The sequence below is a fragment of the Bufo gargarizans genome, chromosome 4 (assembly GCF_014858855.1).
Source record: "Bufo gargarizans isolate SCDJY-AF-19 chromosome 4, ASM1485885v1, whole genome shotgun sequence".
Lineage (NCBI taxonomy): Eukaryota > Metazoa > Chordata > Amphibia > Anura > Bufonidae > Bufo > Bufo gargarizans.
The window spans coordinates 503,096,087-503,121,321 of NC_058083.1; positions in this window are offsets into that span (position 1 = coordinate 503,096,087).

Sequence of the window (25,235 nt, forward strand, 5' to 3'; positions counted from 1 at the left end):
ATTAAAGGCTAGCTCTGGCCACGTGGACAATTTAGAGACCCAGAAGTTGAATGGGGCCAAACCATCAGTCAGTACGTGGAGGGGTGTGCACACGTACTGTTCCACCATGTTAGTGAAATGTTGCCTCCTGCTAACACGTTGCATATCAGGTGGTGGTGCAGTTAGCTGTGGCGTGTAGACAAAACTTTTCCACATCTCTGCCATGCTAACCCTGCCCTCAGAGGAGCTGGCCGTGACACAGCTGCCTTGGCGACCTCTTTCTCCTCCTCTGCCTTGGCCTTGGGCTTCCACTTGTTCCCCTGTGACATTTGGGAATGCTCTCAGTAGCGCGTCTACCAACGTGCGCTTGTACTCGCGCATCTTACTATCACGCTCCAGTGCAGGAAGTAAGGTGGGCACATTGTCTTTGTACCGTGGATCCAGCAGGGTGGCAACCCAGTAGTCCGCACACGTTAAAATGTGGGCAACTTTGCTGTCGTTGCGCAGGCACTGCAGCATGTAGTCGCTCATGTGTGCCAGGCTGCGCAGGGGTAAGGACAAGCTGTCCTCTGTGGGAGGCGTATCGTCATCGTCCTGCGTTTCCCCCCAGCCACGCACCATTGATGGGCCCGAGTTGCTTTGGGTGCCACCCCGCCGTGACCATGCTTCATCCTCATCCTCCCCCAACTCCTCCTCATCCTCGTCCTCCTCGTCCTCCAGTAGTGGGCCCTGGCTGGCCACATTTGTACCTGACCTCTGCTGTTGCAAAAAACCTCCCTCTGAGTAACTTCGAAGAGACTGGCCTGAAAGTGCTAAAAATGACCCCTCTTCCTCCTCCTACTCCTCCTCCTCCTGGGCCACCTCCTCTTCCATCATCGCCCTAAGTGTTTTCTCAAGGAGACATAGAAGTGGTATTGTAACGCTGATAACTGCGTCATCGCCACTGGCCATGTTGGTGGAGTACTCGAAACAGTGCAACAGGGCACACAGGTCTCGCATGGAGGCCCAGTCATTGGTGGTGAAGTGGTGCTGTTCAGCAGTGCGACTGACCCGTGCGTGCTGCAGCTGAAACTCCACTATGGCCTGCTGCTGCTCGCACAGTCTGTCCAGCATGTGCAAGGTGGAGTTCCACCTGGTGGGCACGTCGCATATGAGGCGGTGAGCGGGAAGGCCGAAGTTATGCTGTAGCGCAGACAGGCGAGCAGCGGCAGGATGTGAACGCCGGAAGCGCGAACAGACGGCCCGCACTTTATGCAGCAGCTCTGACATGTCGGGGTAGTTGTGAATGAACTTCTGCACCACCAAATTCAGCACATGCGCCAAGCAAGGGATGTGCGTCAAACCGGCTAGTCCCAGAGCTGCAACGAGATTTCGCCCATTATCGCACACCACCAGGCCGGGCTTGAGGCTCACCGGCAGCAACCACTCGTCGGTCTGTTGTTCTATACCCCGCCACAACTCCTGTGCGGTGTGGGGCCTGTCCCCCAAACATATGAGTTTCAGAATGGCCTGCTGACGTTTACCCCGGGCTGTGCTGAAGTTGGTGGTGAAGGTGTGTGGCTGACTGGATGAGCAGGTGGAAGAAAAGGAGGAGGAAGCTGAGTAGGAGGAGGTGGCAACAGGAGGCAAAGAATGTTGCCCTGCGATCCTTGGCGGCGGAAGGACGTGCGCCAAACAGCTCTCTGCCTGGGGCCCAGCTGCCACTGCATTTACCCAGTGTGCAGTTAGGGAGATATAGCGTCCCTGGCCGTGCTTACTGGTCCACGTATCTGTGGTTAGGTGGACCTTGCCACAGATGGCGTTGCGCAGTGCACACTTGATTTTATCGGATACTTGGTTGTGCAGGGAAGGCACGGCTCTCTTGGAGAAGTAGTGGCGGCTGGGAACAACATACTGTGGGACAGCAAGCGACATGAGCTGTTTGAAGCTGTCTGTGTCCACCAGCCTAAATGACAGCATTTCATAGGCCAGTAGTTTAGAAATGCTGGCATTCAGGGCCAGGGATCGAGGGTGGCTAGGTGGGAATTTACGCTTTCTCTCAAATGTTTGTGAGATGGAGAGCTGAACGCTGCCGTGTGAGATGGTTGAGATGCTTGGTGACGGAGGTGGTGGTGTTGGGGGTACATCACCTGTTTGCTGGGCGGCAGGTGCCAACGTTTCTCCAGAGGCGGAGGAAGTGGCCGAGGCGGCAGCAGCAGAGGAGGTAGCAGGGGGAGCCTGAGTGACTTCCTTGTTTTTAAGGTGTTTACTCCACTGCAGTTCATGCTTTGCATGCAGGTGCCTGGTCATGCAGGTTGTGCTAAGGTTTAGAACGTTAATGCCTCGCTTCAGGCTCTGATGGCACAGCGTGCAAACCACTCGGGCCTTGTCGTCAGCACATTGTTTGAAGAAGTGCCATGCCAGGGAACTCCTTGAAGCTGCCTTTGGGGTGCTCGGTCCCCGATGGCGGCGGTCAGTAGCAGGCGGAGTCTCTTGGCGGCGGGTGTTCTGCTTTTGCCCACTGCTCCCTCTTTTGCTACGCTGTTGGCTCGGTCTCACCACTGCCTCTTCCTCCGAACTGTGAAAGTCAGTGGCACGACCTTCATTCCATGTGGGGTCTAGGACCTCATCGTCCCCTGCATCGTCTTCCACCCAGTCTTGATCCCTGACCTCCTGTTCAGTCTGCACACTGCAGAAAGACGCAGCAGTAGGCACCTGTGTTTCGTCATCATCAGAGACATGCTGAGGTGGTATTCCCATGTCCTCATCATCAGGAAACATAAGTGGTTGTGCGTCAGTGCATTCTATGTCTTCCACCGCTGGGGAAGGGCTAGGTGGATGCCCTTGGGAAACCCTGCCAGCGGAGTCTTCAAACAGCATAACTTGAGGCTCAGACAGTTTCCCTGGTATGCATGGGGGTGATGTGACAGACTGATGGGCTTGGTTTTCAGGCGCCATCTGTGCGCTTTCTGCAGAAGACTGGGTGGGAGATAATGTGAACGTGCTGGATCCACTGTCGGCCACCCAATTGACTAATGCCTGTACCTGCTCAGGCCTTACCATCCTTAGAACGGCATTGGGCCCCACCAAATATCGCTGTAAATTTTGGCGGCTACTGGGACCTGAGGTAGTTGGTACACTAGGACGTGTGGCTGTGGCAGAACGGCCACGTCCTCTCCCAGCACCAGAGGGTCCACTAACACCAACACGACCATGTCCGCGTCCGCGTCCTTTACTAGATGTTTTCCTCATTGTTATCGTTCACCACAACAACACAAATATTATTTGGCCCAATGTATTGAATTCAAATTCAGGCCTTTTTTTAAAGACACCTAACACTATTTGGCTATCTATTTAGGTACCGTATTACACTAATACAGGCACAGCAGTAACCACAGATTTAGCTGACTATAAATTTGAGGCCTATTATTTTGGCGCTGGGTGACAGGTATACGTTTACAGACAGAATTAGACTGGGATATGCACAGTAGCGTGTGTCTGAAGTTATTGAGAATGACCCTATCTGCACCTTGAATCTTATATACCCTTTTAGGGATAAATTTAAAGTAGGCCTGATACAGCAGAAACCACTAATTTAGAGAATTGCTAAATTGGGAATTGTATTTCAACCCAGAACAAAAACTGTGCTTTGACGGACACTAAATAACTTGACCAGCTACAGCAATAACGACAGATTTGGATGACTATAAATTTGAGGCCTATTATTTAGGCGCTGGGTGACAGGTATACGTTTACAGACAGAATTAAACTGGGATATGCACAGTAGCGTGTGTGTGAAGTTATTGAGAATGACCCTATGTGCACCTTGAATCTAATATACCCTTTAGGGATAAATTTAAAGTAGGCCTGATACAGCAGAAACCACTAATTTAGAGAATTGCTAAATTGGGAATTGTATTTCAACCCAGAACAAAAACTGTGCTTTGACGGACACTAAATAACTTGACCAGCTACAGCAATAATGACAGATTTGGATGAATATAAATTTGAGGCCTATTATTTAGGCGCTGGGTGACAGGTATACGTTTACAGTCAGAATTAGACTGGGATATGGCCAAAAAATAACCACACTACTGATGGTTAAATGCACTTGGTGTGACAGCTTGACCCTGATGTAGGATATAGCCAAAAAACAACCACACTATTGAGGGTTAAATGCACTTGGTGACAGCTTGCCCCTGATGTAGTATATGGCCAAAAAATAACCACACTATTGATGGTTAAATGCACTTGGTGTGACAGCTTCACCCTGATGTAGGATATAGCCAAAAAACAACCCCACTATTGAGGGTTAAATGCACTTGGTGGCAGCTTGTGCTGGCACACCACAATACACAAAATGGCCGCCGATCACCCCAGAAAAAAGTGACTGAAAAACGCTCTGGGCAGCCTAAAGCAATTCAATAGCAGCAGTTCAATCATCCACAGCTGCAGATCGATCTCTGAATGAAGTCTTTTGGAGGAGTTAATCACTGCCTAATCTCGCCCTAACGTCGCAGCTGCAACCTCTCCCTATACTGATCAGAGCAGAGTGACGTGCGGTGCTACGTGACTCCAGCTTAAATAGAGGCTGGGTCACATGCTGCACTGGCCAATCACAGCCATGCTAATAGTAGGCATGGCTGTGACGGCCTCTTGGGGCAAGTAGTATGATGCTTGTTGATTGGCTGCTTTGCAGCCTTTCAAAATGCGCCAAGAAAGCGACGAACACCGAACCCGAACCCGGACTTTTACGAAAATGTCCGGGTTCGGGTCCGTGTCACGGACACCCCAAAATTCGGTACGAACCCGAACTATACAGTTCGAGTTCGCTCATCCCTAGTTATGGCTTTTGGAATGCGAAGATGAAAAAGAAAAAAAACAAAAACACTGTGCCTTTAAAGGGACAGTAAACCCCAAAAAAACATATTTAACACAAATATATTTAATGCATAGTGCACATACAGCTATGTCTACAGGGTGCTCCTCAAACTACGGCCATAAACCGTTTAGAAGAGATCTGGCAGACAAAGCACTTTCTTCTTCCTTATCTCCACCCACAGGCAATGTAGAGCCTATGCCTTTTCTCTGCTAATCAGAGCAGCGGCTCAGGCAGGAAATTGTCAGGGCTGGACTGAATATCTGGTCCCAGGGGCGTAACTACCATAGCGGCAGACCATGCGACTGCTATCGGGTCCACGGTAAGAGGGGGCCCAGTCTTAGTTGAGATTATCTTCTCTTTTACTGGAGGTGAAAACTTGGTCAGGACTCTACCTTCTAAAGGAACAACTTTTTGCAAATAAAGCAGTGGAAAAATGCCCCAACGGTCATTGAAAAGGGTTAAGGCAGAAACCCTTCTGTCTTGTGTGGGGGGCCTGGTTTGAATCCTTGCTACGGGCCCCTTACTTCCCTATGTAGGCCAGTGACACCACTGTCTGGCCCTGTCAATTTTGCGGCAGGTGGGAGCTTCTTCAACTTTAGGGACAGACCCTCACAGGTGAAGAAGTCCTGCTGATGAGGCAAAATCGATTTATTAGAATCGAATTTGCTCATCTCTAGTTTTAACCCAATTTTCCCAGGACCTTGAAATTCAAATCTGCCTATTGCCTAGCTTTGGCACTATTTGAGAGTGAGGAGAATGGTTTATTTAGGTAGACCTAGTATTTAGCAGTTGCTATTACAGCTCCAGATAATGTGCTAAGAGATTCCTTGCAATAAAATAGCCATGATCACTGTGTAGACAGAAATTATCCAGACTAAATCCAGCCACCTCCTTCTAAACTTTCTGGCTCACATGCACTAGCATCAGAGGGGGAGATGGAAGGGTGAGAAGACATGGCTGCCACCTGAGAGAGCAATGTCCTGCATTTTTATTGTATGTTTCATGGTCTGTAATTATGATGTCTGATGTAGCAAGAGCAAATAACAAAGCCACATAAGGATATTATATTAGGTTTTGTTGGTTGGATTCTGGCTTTAGTGGCCGCTTAAGGTCCAAAGGAGAAATGTCCTTAAAGGGTTAACGTTCCCTATAGAGAACATGACATACTGTAAATTGGACTATCACAGGTATGATTTACAAGCTGAACTTAGAAAGCTTGACTTTACTACGCCGCCATTCCTTTCCACTACATATTTGTTTTGTACAGTAATTATTTCTCTATCATGAGCTGCAATCCTTTCCTGACATGTGGATTTTACACTTATCATCTTCCCCCTTTCCTGTGCTCAGCGTGTAACTCCTAAACTTATGAACAGCTTGTGAATCCTGCTATCATTCCAGGCTCACAGGAGCATGAAGCCATCTCACTGCTGGAACACTATGGATGAGATTTCACAGCACCTGCAAATGAAGCATGTGTACTGTGTTAACTGAAATTTCATACTTGCATCGGCCAAATGCACCTGCTGTGTCTGCTAGGGTAAGATTATGCACTCAGATTCCATAAAATGCATAGTGGAGTCATTTGGATTTGCTTCCGCTCCACTATGCAAGAAAACAAACGGGGCTGCAGGAAAAAATGGCAGCAGATGCACTGGAATGATGAGACTGGAAGACAATTTGTTTATGGAAGTGCTGGAGAGTGATACAATAATAAGGGTCTGCAGACAACGATGAACTATGATGGAGGATCCTTGCATGTTTGGAGAACATTTCAGTAAATGGAGTTGGGGATTTGATCAAGATTAATGGTGTCCTGGAGGCTAAGAAATACAAAGAGATACCTATCTATCAGGCAATACCATCAGGGAGGCATCTGGTTGGCTTCAAATTCATTCTGCAGCAGGACAACCACCTAAAACATACAGCCAATGTCATTAAGAACTGTCTTCAGTGTAAAGAAGAACAAGGAGCTCTGGAAGTGATGGTATGACCCACACAGAGCCCTGATCTCAACATCATCTAATTTGTCTGGGATTACATAAAGAGAAATACATATTTGAGCAAGCCTACATGCAGATCTATGGTTAGTTCTTCAAGATGCATGGATGAACCACCCTGCCTAGTTCCTTAAAAAACTACATGTAACTGTACCTAGAAGAACTGATGCTATTTTGAAGGCAAAGGCTGGTCTCACCAAATTTAGATTTTGATTTAGCTCTCTATTTTGTTCATTCACTTTGCATTATGTTAATTAATAAAAAATAAACTATAAGCGCTTCTATTTTTGAAAGCCTTCTCATTTTGCTATTTTTTTCCCTCATCTGCCTAAAACTTTTGCACAGTACTGTATACAGTGGATATAAAAAGTCTACAAACCCCTGTTAAAATGTCAGGTTTCTGTGCTGCTTGATTGCGGAAATCTGCAATTGAAAAATTTGAAAGAAAAAATTTGCATTACGAAAATTCGCAATCAACACTTCTCCTAAATTCAAAGATATTGCAGCCTTCTCATTGGCCCACAAGCTACAAGCAGGGAGGGATCATGTGTACTGATTTAAAAAAAAACTCGAATATTCGAAATGACTAATATATTTCACTATATTCTAAATATTTGTGAATTCTCAAAGTGCCGATAATCGCAATAAAAATTCGCAATTCGAATATTCGTGATCAACACTACTGAAGAGGGCTGTGCACGGGAGATGCCCTCGCAATCTGACAGATTTAGAGTGAGCAAATCTTGCCAAGTCAAAATGTGCCATGATGATAGACTCAGACCCAAAAAGACTGATTGCTGTAATACAATGAAAAGGTGCTTCAACAAAGTATTAGTTTAAGGGTGTGCACACTTAAGCCACCAGATTATTTTATTTTTATATTTCTTCTTCCCTCTACCTAAAAGATTTCAGTTTGTTTTTCAATTGAGTTGTACAGTTTTTAGGTCACATTAAAGGTGGAAAAAGTTCTGAAATGATTTATCTTTGTCTCATTTTTTTACATCACAGAAACCTGACATTAGGGGTGTGTAGACTTGTTATATCCACTGTATGTGTAACCAAACTTGGATTGACCATCCTGACCATATAGCTTATTTGATCCGAGTGTCCAGGGGACAAGAATGTCTGCACCTGGAGACAAAAAATGTGTTCAAGTACCAGAAATGTATGGGCACTGTGCAAAGCTATTATGCACATATGAGCTGTTCATGGGTGTGAGGACTGGAGATCATGTTCTGTCCATGACAGACTGTGTGTGATCTCTGCACCGCTGGAGGAAAGACTGTGGCTTCAGTACTGAGTGACAGAGAGATTCTATCTAGCGCAAAACTAGCTGAACGCCAGTAACTCCAAGTACAGTGGCAAGTACAGCCTGAGGGACACATTGTGGGGCATTAGTGCCACAGAGCAAAACTGCCCACCATGCCTCACAAGGAAAAAGACACCAGATGTACAGTAGGACTGACTGCAAGGGGATGTAAAGGAACTGGCTTCCGGAACCTTGAGTTTATAGTAGGGCTTCTTATCTGGATCCACATGTCTTAGCCTGAGGTGAGAGCATTTACAAAAGAGCTTCCCTCAATGTGGAGGACCTCTAGTGTCATGGATTACACAGAGAACATGTAATGCATCATTTCCCCTGTGGTGGTGCTGCAGGGAAATTCAACACTGACTGATGGGTTCTTAACAAATTAGATATGAGGGTCCCAGAAGGAGAGCACTTTGTAATCAACTTATTCTCAAGAAACCCTTCTAACAACTTGGTATTGTCCAAAACAGATAACCCTTTAAAAGAGGACCTGCCACTTCTCCTGGCCGGTCTGTTTTAAGAACTACTTGCATTCCTTAAGTATTGCTGATCCTGAAGCATCTATTTTTATGACTTTATATTGTGCTGTTCCTTTATTATTCCTGCTAGGGGTTATGAATGAATTACCAGCAGTTTGCCATAAAGGTCAAGGTGGCTGTTACCAATTGGGGGGGTTGTCCCTGCACAGTCTGGCAATGGCAGCACAGATTGTTTAATGTGCAGGCCCCCAACTGGTAACACCCATCTGGATCTTCATTGCAAACTGCCTAGGAATTCAATTATAACTCCTAGCAGGAATAATAAAGGAATAGCACACTATCATTTATTCATAACTTCTAGTAGAATAATAAAGGAATGACACAACATAGAGACACAACAATAGATGCTCCAGAATGGTTATTAGCTGGGGGTGCAAGTAGTTACTAAAACAGACATGTCGGGAGAGGTGACAGGTCCTCTTTAACACAACGTGGCCCAGTCCATAACAGTTCAATACATAATCAATAAAATTCTGTTTAGACACATCTCTGGTAAATGAGTACAGTTCAGGATTGCAGGAGGTGTAGCTCAATAATTAATGACAATGACTAATGCCCAGTTGGATCCTAACAAATATCATTATGCACAAGGGAACCATAGGTCATTGTGGAATGAGTAGATACTAATAGTAGCAAACAAATCATTAAGCTCATCACTATCTGTAACGTCATTAAGCATTGATTGCACAGCTCGTCCAGCAGCGAGAAGCTGATAGCTCTCCATTTGTGATATCTCAGTAAACACCATTCTTTAGCCTCCTGAGCACATCAGATACAGTATCAGAAAAATTCCGTCACCAAAGAGTTTCAGGGGTTATCCGCTGGCTAATGGCTCTTTAAACTTCTTCTTTTCATAAAACCATGATGAAAGACCTGGTTAATAGATAAAGCTGATGATCTGAGACATATACATGCAAGGTTCACTGATAATAGTTGGGGAGGATTATTTGCTAATGATAGGGAAAGGAATGACGAAGACAACAATTTGATTAAAAAGATACACAATCACCTAATGGAGGAAGCAAAGTACATTGGATGTCCTGGCCTTGGTGCAAAAACATTACTTGGCTGCCGTAACTAACCATCAAGGATTTCATCAGACACTGTATCCAAGTCAGAGCCCTTCATTGGAGGTATACCTTAGAGGTTCTTCCCTCCCTACGTCCAAGAGAAAATACCACTGTATGGACATACAGTGGGGTACATTGCCTATAGGGTCCCTTTTAAAAAAAAATGTCTAATGTAGGAAAGGTTTTGATTTTGGATGCCTCAGCATTATGGAAAAGTGCAGTGTACTGTGCTATTCTATGCATCTAAAAACAAGGCATGTGCAGTGACCCAGTGGATCAATGCAAAAAGGGTTAATAATATGATTCACTGATAGAGAGATAATACTTATTCAAAATGTTTACTGTGATGATGATTTGTAAACTGTGAATCCCTAGAGGTGATATATAGGTAGGAATTAATTAAAAAATAATACAAGTGGCATTTGTTTAGCTGGTTGCCAGGAGGCAGGCTGGCCCTGCCAAGCCTCCATAAACCCCCAACACACCCACCCTGCCCGGCGTATGAGAGTACAAAGTTTCTAGCTAGCAGAGCTAAAGTGAAGACCTACTTTGGTGTGCCCTGCCAAGTAGGCCTGAAGAGAAGTCTTATCCAGGAAAACACCATTTCTGAAAGTTGGAAACTGCCAGAAAGCAACTCTACAAAGATGTATATTCTTCAGAGAGGAAAGAAAGCCTTGAATATATACAGAAGGTAGAGAACCATTTTAAGGACCTTGGTTGTACAGAGACAGTGGGGTAAATGCATGTTTATGGCATGTTTAGACTTTACTGCATGAGGGAAGGGTTAATTGCTTCTGGTACCCGCCATACTTCTGAGATGGATTGGCAGAAAGTATATTGAGAAAGATTGTGTTTTTTTGGGAAGATTTCAAAGTGAATCTAGAGAGAAATTCAGGAACGATTGCTACCATCATTGCCACCTCCTATATACAGCCTTTGGGAAAAGTCTACTCTGTGCAATACTTGAGAATTGTGCCTGTAGCTTGCATTCTTACTGTAACTCCCATAATCTATTCAGTAAAGAGAGACTTTTCTTATTATAACTAAACAGGCCTTGTCATTGACTCCACCATCCATCTGCAGGTACTGCACCTGCCCTCCTGCCTTGTACCCTCTTATCCACCAGACAGGAGCCCCCAAGAACCCAGGGTATGCCTTGGGTTGTGCCCTTCCGTCCACTGCATGCACAGCCTGTGGAAGCACCAGGAAGAGAGACTAGCCACCATGAGGACTAAAACCACCCCCATTGCCACCATCAATATTCCCATCCTATCCTTCCCTCTGGTCCAGCATTCTGCACATGGGGCCTGAGGTGTGCCAGAAGAGAACTCTTGACATACACCAAGTAAATGAGGCCCTATGGATATGCCTTCCCATTGATCATGTAGAACACTAGGGGGCGGGAGAAATTTATCATCAGTTCTACACCAGTATTTTGGCATAAACTACATATTTCTGCTAAAATATGCAGCTTTTATTTAAAAAAAGAGATGGTATACGTGGGTGGAGTAACCCTAGATAGTGGGGGCACCAAGGGTCAAACACATTTATCATTATTAAAGATAGAAAATGGTGCAAATTGTAGCTTAACTCAAAGCCTGGTTATCGAAGTCTTCAATTTCATTTTCTTTTAGGAACCACTTAATGACTTTGCCACATTTCACTCTGATGAACCTCAGCTTAACCTTTTCTAGTCAACAATCTGTATATTAAAATTTTATTGCCGATTACGTTTAATGGAACTCTGTAAGTCTTCAAAACACAATGTTTTGATAAGTTGCCCTCGCTAGGGTGACAAACAAGTGAAATACGTTTGTTACTAAAATGGCACAAATGGTGCTGACTACGGTATAAGTGCCCAGTTCCTAAAATTAAAAGTGAATACTTTTCTCCTTCATATAAAAAGTAAAATTTGAAAATTAAGAAAATTAAAATACGAAAAACTCCTCACAATCCGTAGCCACCCATTCATCATGCATTCACGCCCTATCAGAATACTACTGTCCTATGTTACAATGTGCCCACATCATACAGAATAGAGTCGTCCCATACCCGCAAAAAATAACCTTTCTCCTCAGTTTATGCACTTGCCACCTTGTTCCTATCTGATCATGAACTTAAAGAGGTTGCGCCACAAAAAATATTATACATTTTTCAAACCAGCACCTGGATGTGAATAGTTTTGTAATAACATGTAATTAAAAACTTAGTATAGCCAGTGAGTTATTCAATTAAATGTATCTATATAGCCATTTGTTCTTTTCCGTATTTCTTGCCCACCTTATTGAGGTGGTTGCACGTGCTCAGTTTAAATTTTCAACTGCTACCACCCTCATCTTCTGTTAGAAGCTGTGGCAGTTACAGGGAAAGAGCTAAAGCAGAAAGAACACACCCCCTGAGAAAGGATCCATGTGAGGTACAGGGCTGGTTCTAGCTTTGTTAGAAAGAGATTGTCGGATTCAGCACAGAACTGAGACGAACAGAGCTACAATGGAGTCCGTTAAGTAGGAATCTGTTTTTTACCAGACAATAAAGTCCTACATGCAGGACATATCTGTCTAGTCTCTTACACAGAATCTGTGATGGAGGTCCTGAAAGGATCCTCTAACGCTGATGTGGACAAGCTATAGCGTGTACATATTTGGTGTCATTATACGCAGGAGAGCTAGAGGATAATTTTATTTGCTAGAGTGGAGAGCATCAGATCTTTATGTACCTGGCTTGCGGCCAAGGAGGAGTGATTAAGTGACCCACTGGGCATCAGCCCACTGGGAATTTTCCCTGTATGGTCTATGACCACTCCACCCATGTTCACCCTGGTTTAGCCTGCAGTTTAGAGCATCCACCTCTGCACTAGCGTTGTACAGGTTCTTTCCTCTATACATAGAGGAAGCCGCCTAGTCATGGTTACTGGCCTAGGTGTAGAAAGATCTTTGTACTGCCCATTTACAGTTGCAAGAAAAAGTATGTGAACCCTTTGGAATGATATGGATTTCTGCACAAATTGATCTTAAAATGTGATCTGATCTTCATCTAAGTCACAAAAATAGAGAATCACAGTCTGCTTAAACTAATAACACACAAAGAATTAAATGTTACCATGTTTTTATTGAACACACCATGTCAATACAGTGCAGGTGGAAAAAGTATGTGAACCCTTGGATTTAATAACTGGTTGAACCTCCTTTGGCAGCAATAACTTCAACCAAACGTTTCCTGTAGTTGCAGATCAGACGTGCACAACGGTCAGGATTAATTCTTGACCATTCCTCTTTACAGAACTGTTTCAGTTCAGCAATATTCTTGGGATGTCTGGTGTGAATCGCTTTCTTGAGGTCATGCCACAGCATCTCAATCAGGTTGAGGTCAGGACTCTGACTGGGCCACTCCAGAAGGGGTATTTTCTTCTGTTTAAGCCATTCTGTTGTTGATTTAGTTCTATGCTTTGAGTCGTTGTCCTGTTGCAACACCCATCTTCTGTTGAGCTTCAGCTGGTGGACAGATGGCCTTAAGTTCTCCTGCAAAATGCCTTGATAAACTTGGGAATTCATTTTTCCTTTGATGATAGCAATCCGTCCAGGTCCTGACGTAGCAAAGCAGCTCCAAACCATGAAGGCCCCACCACCATACTTCACAGTTGGGATCAGGTTTTGATGTTGGTGTGCGGTGCCTCTTTCTCCACACATAGTGTTGTGTGTTTCTTCCAAACAACTCAACTTTGGTTTCATCTGTCCACAAAATATTTTGCCAGTACTGTTGTGGAACATCCAGGTGCTCTTGTGCAAACTGTAAACGTGCAGCAATGGTTTTTTTGGACAGCAGTGGCTTCCTCTGTGGTATCCTCCCATGAAATCCATTCTTGTTTAGTGTTTTACGTATTGTAGATTCGCTAACAGGGATGTTAGCATATGCCAGAGACTTTTGTAAGTCTTTAACTGATACTCTAGGATTATTCTTCACCTCATTGAATGTGCTCTTGCAGTCATCTTTACAGGACGTCCACTCCTAGGGAGAGTAGCAGCAGTGCTGAACTTTCTACATTTATAGACAATTTGTCTTACCATGGACAGATGAACAGCAAGGCTTTTGGAGATACTTTTATAACACTTTCCAGCTTTATGCAAGTCAACAATTTTTAATTGTAGGTCTTCTGAGAGCTCTTTTGTGCGAGGCATAATTCACATCAGGCAATGCTTCTTGTGAAAAGCAAACCCAGAACTGGTTTGTGTTTTTTATAGGGCAGGGCAGCTGTAACCAACACCTCCAATCTCATCTCATTGATTGGACTCCAGTTGGCTGACACCTCACTCCAATTAGCTCTTGGAGATGTCATTAGTCTAGGGGTTCACATACTTTTTCCACCTGCACTGTAAATATTTACATAGTGTGTTCAATAAAAACATGGTAACATTTAATTCTTTGTGTGTTATTAGTTTAAGCAGACTGTGATTGTCTATTGTTGTGACTTGGATGAAGATCAGATCACATTTTATGACCAATTTGTGCAGAAATCCATATAAGTCCAAAGGGTTCACATACTTTTTCTTGCAACTGTATATATTAGTATACTGTCATAACCTTAAAAGGGTTATCCTGGAAAAATATTTATAACCTACCTTCAGGAGAGATCATCAATATTAGATCTGCCGGGGTCCGACACCCGGGACCCCCGCAGATCAGCTGTTAGTAGAGGTCGGGCTGATTGATGGGGGTGCATCTACTTGGACCTCCGCTGATGTGATAATGAAGACCTATCCTATAATCATTATCATTTCCAGGATAACCCCTTTTAAGCTGTCTTTTTCCAAATGAAATAACCCCAATTTACTGATAATGGTTTTGTTAGAACCAATATTAGTTTTGCGGTAAATTCATGAAAGCTTTATTTATCGTTACTACCATCATTACCACGACTGCCATCCCCTGCCTTGCTTCTGTTTATTTTGGGACAGTCAGAGGAGCATTGATTTGCATAGCAAATGGCAGAAAAGCGCTTTTAGCTAGGTAGTAAGATGAAACTTCTGAAAGAACTAGGACATCTGGTAACCCTTTGGATGTATAAATGCTTCCTCCCTCGGAGAGTATCACATTGTCTTGTACTGTACAGATGAATAACAATAAGTGAAGAGAGAGTGTTTCGTAGCTTTCCAAGACGGAGGCCGCTTCCCACAAAGTGAAATGGTTGAAAATTGAAACAGTTGCAAGTTTCCTTTTTTCTTGCTTCGAGCGTATACAAGGATACATCCAAAGCAATTAGAAATACAGAGGAACTGTAACAAAGTGGCCTGAGACGCGGAATGTGAAGAAATGATCCGAACACTGATTACATAACTCTGATTGTCTCCTGAGTATTGTTTACAGGAAAGCTGACCAGCAATAATGGCACCAGACAGGAAAACTTATCAGAAACAGACTGCTCCAGAAGATGATAAAGTGTACACAACCGTAAGCAATTTCAATCAGGGGAGGTAGTACGGAGGTATGTGCCTTATCTCCTTTGACATTTGCCATTAACTCGTTTGCAAAACTGTCACTGAAAAGTGATGTAACTCTGTGTAACACTTGATAATGTTCTACCATCTGTAGCCCCTCAGTGAGTAAAGCTGGCCATACACATTCAATAGCTGTCGCCCAAACGATCATTCAGCCAACGGCTATTTCTCCCGACTCCCTAACAACTCCTCCTTACACATACTGGATGTGTATTCTATGGGGAGAGTGGAGAATACCGCTGTCAGACAGTGGTGATTATCTCCCAGAAAAACAAGAAGTTGTGAACACAAAAGGGGAGAGGCACTCGTAGGGTAGTAGGTCTAATGTTTAGAGAGGTATTAGATGATTGTGCTCACCTTTATGTATTGTACAGGCATCGGCACAACACTAGTTAATGCATGTAGATACAATGCAAAGCTATAGATAAACAATTTTGTGCTACATGGACTCCACTTGTAAATGTGGAAAACTAAAGTAGAAAATAGTCCAGCATCTCAGAATCCATACATCGGGGCTTTATTCAAGAAAATCTATTCATAACAAGTGGTTGCAAAAAGATCCAAACAAATCCTGCGCGTTTCGGAGAACTTTTACGTTCTTACAGATCACAGCAGATCGATGGGGATCCCGGCAGGGACTCTTTGTTATCTGCATATTGTCAGGGGACCCTAATATCAAATTGGGACGATCCAAAGTGTAGATCCCCTTACATGTCAACTCTCATGTGAAATATTAAATATTTTCTACATCTTTGTGACAGTTCAATTTTTTTGAAAACAACGTAAACTTTATATTAAAATGAGAATGAACGAAGCAAGATAACATGCTGCCAATAAGTTAAAGTGCCCATCAAAATCTGTTTATAGAAAACCGAGAAATCTTCATGCCAACAAGAAACAAGACCTATGAAAAGGAAGCTATACATCTCTTGGCAAATATAAACACAAGCCTTCGAACAGAGCAGCACTTGGCAGCCATGTTAAATAAATATTATGAACCATGTGATTAGGCAGCACTGACTGCATCACCTGCTTTTAATTACACCTCCCATATTCTGGAAAAAAAAAGGCTAATGAAACGTTGTGAGTGCATGTGCGGTGCGAAAGGCTGGTGAAGCCCATTTCACACATTATTCAGACTGTAAGTATGTAAGCAACTCATTTCCCGGTCCTTGGATGACATTGTTACGTAGATGTACTTGTCCTAGGACAGCAGTTAGGCTACGGCTACACAGCGACATGTGTCGTGCAACTTCTTGCCGAAGAAAAGTCACGCGGCAATTTTTATAAAGATAGTCAATGATGTCACACTGCGACATGCTGCGACACGGTGCTGCGACTGAATTTTTATCCAAAGGTCGCACCGCAGTCGAAGCATGACGCAGTACGACACCATTGACTGTCATTGTAAAATATTTTATGCGACGTGAATATTGCGTCATACATGTCACAATGCGGTTGTACCCTTTTTGTCACGTGACTTATGGTCGTCGTGTAGTCCTAGCCTTAAAGAGAATTTCTGGTAAAACAAAATATTATAAAAAATGTGGTACATGCTAAAGATGTGTTTCAAATGGCTGTGATACATTTACATGCTCGTGTCTGTACATTGAGGTCAGCAATAAAGGTGATCGAATGGAAATCCACAAAGTTGGCTGCGATATTAATTTAAGGATAAATTTGATTCGCCCCCAAGCCGAATTTCCTTGTGCTACGTGGTAGCGAATTGATTCAACCTGAAATAGTGTAAAAAAACAACAGGCTCGCAACGTGCCAGCTGCCGCCCTCTTGCTTGGAGATCTTGTACGCCGGCCAGCGGGATGACGTCATCACTAGAGATGGCCATGCGGTTCGCCCGGTGGTCGTTTCATGGCAAACTTTGCTCGTTTGCGGTTCGCCGAACGGGCGAACATATGGCGATGTCCGCCTGCGCCCTATTCTTTTACATTGTGAAGAACTTTGACCCATGACACATCCATCAGGTGGTACAGGACAACCAATTGAGACGTTTAGACATACCCGCTACCTTAGAAATAAACCTGATCTGGCCGCCATTTTACATTCTGTGTTTTGCCAGTGAAGGGAAAAGGTTGCTGTGTGGAACCGGGACAGACTGTTAGGGACACCAAACGCTAGCTAATAGGGCCACAAAAGTCCTTTTAAGAACTGGTATAGGTGTGCTATCGATACGGTGTGACTATACTGAGGGATGTGATATACTTATAATATACTTTCTAATATAGAAAGTATATTATAGTGCATTTGTATTGTGCAGCAGTTGTGTGCATTTCTGCTTTGATACTGCAGGCATACAGAGGGGCAAACGCTCTTGGAATAAATAAATTCAACTGGAGTGATATATCAGTTGCCACCCAAAATAAGTGATTGAGGCAGGGGTGTGATATACCAATAATATACTTTGTAGTGTATTGTAGTGCATTTGGGTTGAGCAGCATTTGTTTGCGCTTTTGCTGCATTACTGCAGCTACACAGAGTGACAAACGCTATTGGAACAAACAATTTTAACTGGTGTAATATACCGGTTGCCCACCAAAAAAACTGATTGAGGCAGGGGTGTGAAATACCAATAATATTTTTTCTATATAGTGCATTTGGGTAGTGCAGCATTCGTTTGTTGTTCTGCTGCGTTACCGCAGCTACACAGAGTGTCAAACGCTATTGGAACAAGTCATTTCAACTGGTGTGATATACCAGTTGCCCCCCCAAAAAACTGATTGAAGCAGGGGTGTTATATACCAATAATGTACTTTTTATATAGTGTATTTGGGCAGTGCAGCATTTGTTCACGGTTTTGCTGCGTCTCCGCAGCTACACAGAGTGACAAACTATTGGAACAAATAATTTCTACTGGTGTGATATACCAGTTGCCCCCCCAAAAAACTGATTGAGGCAGGGGTGTGAAATACCAATAATATACTTTCTATCTAGTGCATTTGGGTAGTGTGGCATTTGTTTGCGGCTTTTGCTGCGTTACCACAGCTACACAGAGTGAAAAACGCTATTGGAACAAATAATTTCTACTGGTGTGATATACCAGTTGCCCACCAAAAAAACTGATTGAGGCAGGGGTGTGATATACCTTCTTCCACAAATACTGCTCTTCTATAGGGACTTTTGTCACAGGGTCATTTTGAAAATGACAGGCAGAGGAAGAGGCAGGCCAGGGGTGGTAGGGGTCGGGCAGGTGCACGAGGCCAGAGCCTAAGCGGGAAGTTGCAGAAGATGCGTGCGATTACGTCAAAGGACGCACCAGAGTAGATTAAGTGGCTCACTCAGCCTTCCGCTTCTGCACCCTCCTCGTCCTCTCTATCGGCACCCTCTTCACTTTCTGCTGTGTGCACCCCCAAAGACACCACCACCACAATATCCCCTCCGCTCGAGTCAGAGGAATTATTTTCCCATCCATTCCAAGACCTTACCAATGCGCAGCCATTCTGTCACTACCAGAGCTTTGAGACGTTCTCACAGCTCTGTTTCTCCACCCCTGTGATGATGTCACTTAGAGTTAGGAGGAGTTCTCACTGCTCTGTTTCTCCACCCCTGTGATGATGTCACTTAGAGTTAGGAGGAGTTCTCACTGCGATGTTTCTCCACACCTGTGATGAGGTCTTTACTCCCAGCTGTTCCTCCTGCATTTGATTTCCCTGCCTTTAAATCACCCCTCCTCCTATTGTAGGGCGTGGATTATATTTCTCATTTCAGTTGTAGCTCTTGCCTGAGTATCTTCACTTGTAAGCTATCAGTTCACTGGACCTGTGTTCTACTGCAGCAAGCACTCCGGATATTGCCAGCTGTCCTTGGATCCGTCTTCTCTGCGGCTGCAGCTCCTTCAGCTAAGTGTGCAGACATTGTTGTGTACCTGGTTATTTTCTGACTGGATCTGAGGTGGCCACGGTTCCCTCCATATACTGAGCAGGGCACCGGTGGCCGTGCCCCTTCCACTATTGTAGGGGTTACAGTGGTCATCAGTCTTAGGTACGCGGGCATGCCTCATTCCACTATTTGGATCCGGGCATGTGCTTTAGCAGCATAGAGAGAGCTTTGAGGGTCTGACAGGGGTCACCCTTTATCTTCCCTAGTTTGGGTCCGGTCAGTAGCTCTTTGTTCAGTGTATACTCTTGTTGCTCACAAACAGCCGTGACACATTCTTGGCATCGGATCAGGAAGAGGAGGTATCAACGATCACCACCCAGCAGTCTGACGACAGTACCCAGATCAGTCCAAGGAGGGTGGTCCCCACTGTTGCTGCCTACTCCGAGATCTCTAATGTCAGTGGTTGTGAAGGTGACGATGATGTAGGTGCCCACAACAAAGGAAAAGGAGGGGAGTTCAAAGGGAGAGATGGAGCAACAGATAGGGATGATAAGGGAGAACTTACAGTGCACAGGAGGCAAAAAGCAGACTGCTAATGTATTTGGAATGAGCCATCCACCATGCACGGTCATCTGGAGCTCCCAGGATGCCGGCACATGGCTCCGCAGTGTGGGCTTTTTTTAACGTGTCCGCTGCTGACAATAGTGTTGTCATCTGCAGCCTGTGCGCTCAATGCATAAGTTGCGGTAAGCCCAACACTCACCGAGCCCAGTGGGAGCAACACCTTCAGAACCCACAAAGCCACACTCCCAGTGCTCCACGTCCTGCCTCTTCTTCTCCTTTCTCCTCCCATTTGTCCTCCACTCCACCTTCCACCGTGCCTCCGTCGGGTTCAACTGTCAAAAGGCAGGCTTCCTAGGCCCAAATGTTCGAGCATAAAAAGATGATGATGCCGGACAACCCTCTTGCCGAAGGGCTGACTGCCGGCTTGTTAGAACTGCTAGCCCACTAACTACTGCCATATAAACTGGTGAATTCAAAGGCCTTTAGAAAATTTGTGGCCATTGGCACACCGCAATGGAAGGTCCCCGGAAGGAAATATTTCTCCCGCAAGGGCATCCCGAGCTATATGGTCACGTTCAGCGGAAAGTGAATGTATCTCTGGCACACAGTGTCGGTGCCAAGATAAGTCTGACCACAGAAACGTGGTCTAGTAAACACGGGCAGGAAAGGTACATAACTTTTACTGCCCACTGGGTGAACCTTCTGACGTCTGTCAAGCATGCAACCCGTTGCACCCGTGGGGATTTGGTGTTACCACCATGGATTGCATGCAGGCCTGTCTCTTCTTCTCCTCCTCCTACTCCATCCTTCGTCTCCTCGGCTGACTCCTCCCTTTCCACTGCTACCGCCTCTTCCTCTATACCCCTCAAGCTCCCCAGAACCAATTTGACGTGCCAGGTGAGACGTTGCCATGCTGTGCTGTGGCTGTTGTGCCTGGAAGCCAAGAGCCACACCGGTCGTGCACTCCTTTCACAACGGTGCCAATCTGCTGAGCGTGCTGAAACAGGGCAAAATTACACACGTGCCGTGCATGGCACACGTCCTAAACTTTGTCATGCAGCGATTCGTTTCCAAATACCCCGGGGTCCAGGACGTCTTGCGGCAGGCCAGGAAAATCTCTGGGGCGCCATCAGTGACATCGTACATTATGCCTTCTTTCTGGAGTGTGCATTAAGTTGTGTCATTGATCAAGCCGTCGAGGAGCAGGACCAGAAAGATGAGGAAGTCGCAATGCTGGATGAATTTCCAGGGGGGCTACTCCATCTGAGACAAGTCAACAGGAGTCTGAAGAGGAGTCAGAGGAGGATGGTGCCGGGGCGGAGGAGGATAAGGAGCAAGAAGAGCATGCTTTAAACTTTTCTGGGATCCCTGGTGTTGTCCATGGCTGGGGGGAGGAGACCAAGGATGACATTATCCTGGACGATGAGCAGGATCCAGGCCACTCCACCGCTTCCAGTTTAGTGAAAATGGGGGCCTTCATGCTCCAGTGTTTAAAGACAGACCCCGTATAAAAAGCTATAAAGGGCAAGGACCAGTACTGGGTGGCAACGTACTTAGACCCCCGGTACAAAAACAAAATGGCAGACATGTTAACAGCATCACAGAGGGCTGTCAGAATGAAGCACTTCCAGGCCTTGCTTCAAGAAATACTGCATTCTGCTTTTGTGGGCACTGGCAGAGGAATTTCCACTCACAGAGAAACAGTTTCTGGTACTGATTTAAGAGCGCATGCATAATTTTTGGGGTCTGTAGTCCACTGGCCTATTGTAAAATCCAATGACCGTGTAATCTACCTCCAGCCACATACTTGCTTGTTCTTTTCTGTACGGTGAATCCATAATTTTTGGGGCCTGTGGTCCACTGGCCTGATGTAAAATTGATATCCAATGACCGTGTAATCTACCTCCAGGCACATACTTACTTGTTCTTTTCTGTACTGTGAATAAATAATTGTTGGGGCCTCAGGGGAATTCAACACCAGTGACGACCACGTGTTATCGAATTTCGACTATTATCATTCGTTTTTTTTTCAAGAGGGTGGATTTAGTTAGTCATGTTTTTAATCCAATTTTATACTTTTAGTTCTTTTAAATATATTTATTTGTACCTGTATTTGTACTGGCTTGCAGTAAAATTTATATCTATTGACCGTGTAATATACCTCCAGCCACATAATCACTTGATCTTTTCTGTCCGGTGAATGCCTAATGTTTTGGGCCTGTAGTCCAGTGGCCTACAGTAAAATTTTTATCCATTGACCGCATAATGTACCTCGTACCACATAATCAGAATTAGTTTTATGTCAGGTGAATGCCTAATTTTTGGGGCCTGTACTCCCTTAGCCTAAAATAACATTTTTCTAGGCTCCAACAGGGCACATTTCAGAGAATTTCCCTTTAAAAAATGTACCCTGATTAAGATACATATTTTTTGTTGGAATTTCTGGCATTGATCCCCCTCTGGTATGTCACTGTCCATGTTGTGGGACTATTTATGCACTTCTACTAAGTATTTGTTGGCTGCAAATATGAGCTAAAGGTTTTTCAGATTCGCCTGCCATTATAATGAATGGGGCCTGCTGCGAACTTTCGGTTCGTGAACACTTGTTCACGTTCTCGTGATCATGTTCGCAAACCGTCCTAGCCGATGTTCGCCTATAACTATCTCGGCCTGCGTGAGATTTCGTGCCAGATCTTGGTGAAAGATGGTGGTGGCTGGCCTGTCACGAGCAAATGGATTGGAAAAGTATGATTCTTTCTGTTTTTTTTATTTTTTTATTTGACACTCATGTATGAACGCGGCATCTGAGTGGTACAATGACGGGGAGCGGCGCAATTCGCCACTCCCTGTCTTTGCTCCTACTACTTACAAAGAAATGTGCTTCGTGACGAAGTAATTCATCACAAAGCAAGTTTTTGGGGAAAAGCAGCCAAATCAAAGCCTTGCATAATTCGCTTATCTCTTGTCAGCAACATCCAGACGCTGTATTTCCACTGAACCAAACTTAGACCACTATAAAACATGATTTAAAGAGGAGCTGTCCCACTCCTGAGATGTCTGTTTTAGTAACTACTTGCATTCTCCATGTAATAACAATTCTGGAGTATTTATTCCCATGACTCTATTTTGTGCCGCTCCTCTATTATTTTATGAATTAATTTCTTTTTTTTTTCCCAAATATTTTTATTGATTTTATAGCGTTTTATAGTAAACAATACAATAGGAAACCACCCTCCCGCAATCCCACCCTTCCACACCCTCCCCAGCCCAAACTTGCAGCTATTATAATGAACATTATAAAGTAGAGTTCAAGGGTCCATCTTTCACGTCTTCTTATCGATCACGAAACGTCCATGAAAGCAGAAGTAAGTCCTTCACAGGGCTCCCCACACCCCACTATCACATCATACAGTGTCCTCACACACATTCACTACATCCTTTTTTATGAATTAATTTCTAGCACTTTACAACGAAGGTCCAGCTGAGTGTTACCAGTTGTGGGTGTGTCCCTAAGCAGTCTGATATGGGCAGCAATAATTGAATAGTGTCAGACTGTGCAGAGACACCCCCCCAACCAGTAATACCCAGATGGACCTACACTGCAAACTTCTAGTAAATCATAATTCCTAACTTCTAGTAGGGATATAGCACACATAGAGCTTTAAGGAATAGATGCTCTAGAATTAATACTACATGAGGAATGCAAGTAGTTACTAAAACAGACATGCCAGGAGAGGTGACAGCACCTCGTTAAGCTCAATTCTCTAGAACTGTGGAAAGTACAGATGTTGTAGCAGCACAGGCTTATCCCTTGATTCTGTTGGACTGTGCTCAGATCAGCATAGACCTCTATAAAAGTCTAAATTCAGTTGTGTTCGGCTATTGGTGGTCTGGGTATTGCAGCTATAATAAAGATAGTAAAATGGAGTTGTAATGCAACAAAGTGAAAATGCACTCTGGGGAAGGGGAAAGGTATTAGGCCTGGAAACTAGGGATAGGGGGAATGGTCACACCTAGTGAGTCCCTAATCTGAGCCCTGACTACTGACAGTATGAACAGACCTTGATGATAGGAATGTTCATAGCACAGGAACCTAAGCCCTATTTCACCCTAACAGAGCTCTGGAGATAGTGTCAGGCCAACGGATGGCCTGTTACTTCCCAGCTGAAGGAACAGGAGACTTCTCTCAGGCCTTATACCAAAAGGTAGGGGAAATAAAACAAACGAGAAATAAAGGAAAGACACTTAACTCTGAAGTATGTGGACGAGCAGGAACTCAGAGGAGAACCAACACCAGCACTTCCAACATCTCAAAGGATCTATCAACCGCATTGCATTGGACCAGACTAAATAGAGGAGGAATGACCACCTAAGCTACACCTACATCCCCAGCAACAACACGGAAAGTGAAACTAAAGAGGCTGTCAATCACGTGCAGCCAGTCTCCTTGATCTTCTAGTCCCTGTCACGGGCGGGACCGTGACACTTTCCCTTAGCTAATCCAGTTTTGGCTTAAAATATTCCAAACCTCTTTTGTCAAACACATCCCTTACTTCCCAGACATGATATGAAAATACTGACCACTTTTCTCATTCTTCCTACAAAGTAGAAAATTATTCAATTTGGAGAGAGCCTTCTTGACAAGAGGAGACTTTCCTGCACTATTGCACATTAAACTTCATAATTCTTCTGAAAAACAAACCTCCTACATGATCCCTTACACGACCTAAACCTTCTTCATAAAGTCTTGTTCAAAAATGTATCCTAAGATTCTCTTTCGAGTGCACATGTCTTTCTCCTGCTAGCCATTTGTTTCAACATACAGTTGAAACATTATAAAGGGAATCTGCCACCTTCCTGGATCATTTGTAACCATCAGTAGGACATTGTAATTCTGCTCTTTTCATTTAGAAATATACTTTCATGTGCTAATCCCTCTTTTCTAGCCCCCAAAAACAACTTTTTACAATAATGCTAATTAGCTGAAAAGAGCCCTAGGGGCTTGTACTTATAGTTAATGGGAGTCCAGTCGGGACCCTCAGTAGGAGTCCTGCTCCTCTTCTCCATTTTTTTCTCTCAACCTTCTCATCGTGGGGTTGTCATGCATTGCACAGTTCAATTAAAGAAGCCGCTGCCCAGAGAAGGTAACAGACAGCTCAGGTACACACATGAAGGCGATGTGCTCCTGTGCGAGACATCACTGAGCTGAAGAGGTGGAGAGAAAAAGAAGAGGGGATAAGCGGGGCTCCGTTCTGTGGGACTCAGCCTGGCTCCATCAATGATAATTACAAATAGGTTACACAAAACATAGACATACACATAAATGGTAAATAGATGTACTATGTTGAATAGACCCGGAAAGAGTAAGTAAAAACCCACTCAGTGTACATAGATACACCAAACACCGAAAATGAACTGAGATTAAACGGGTATATCATCAAAAAATAAATCCTTTATTTAATAAATAACATATATAAATGAGAACGTGATACAACAGATAACAAATTACTACATCTGAGAAGGCATATCAGCACAGATGAAACACTAAAAGGGAAGGAATGGAGTACAGGAATAGAGGCAAAAAAGG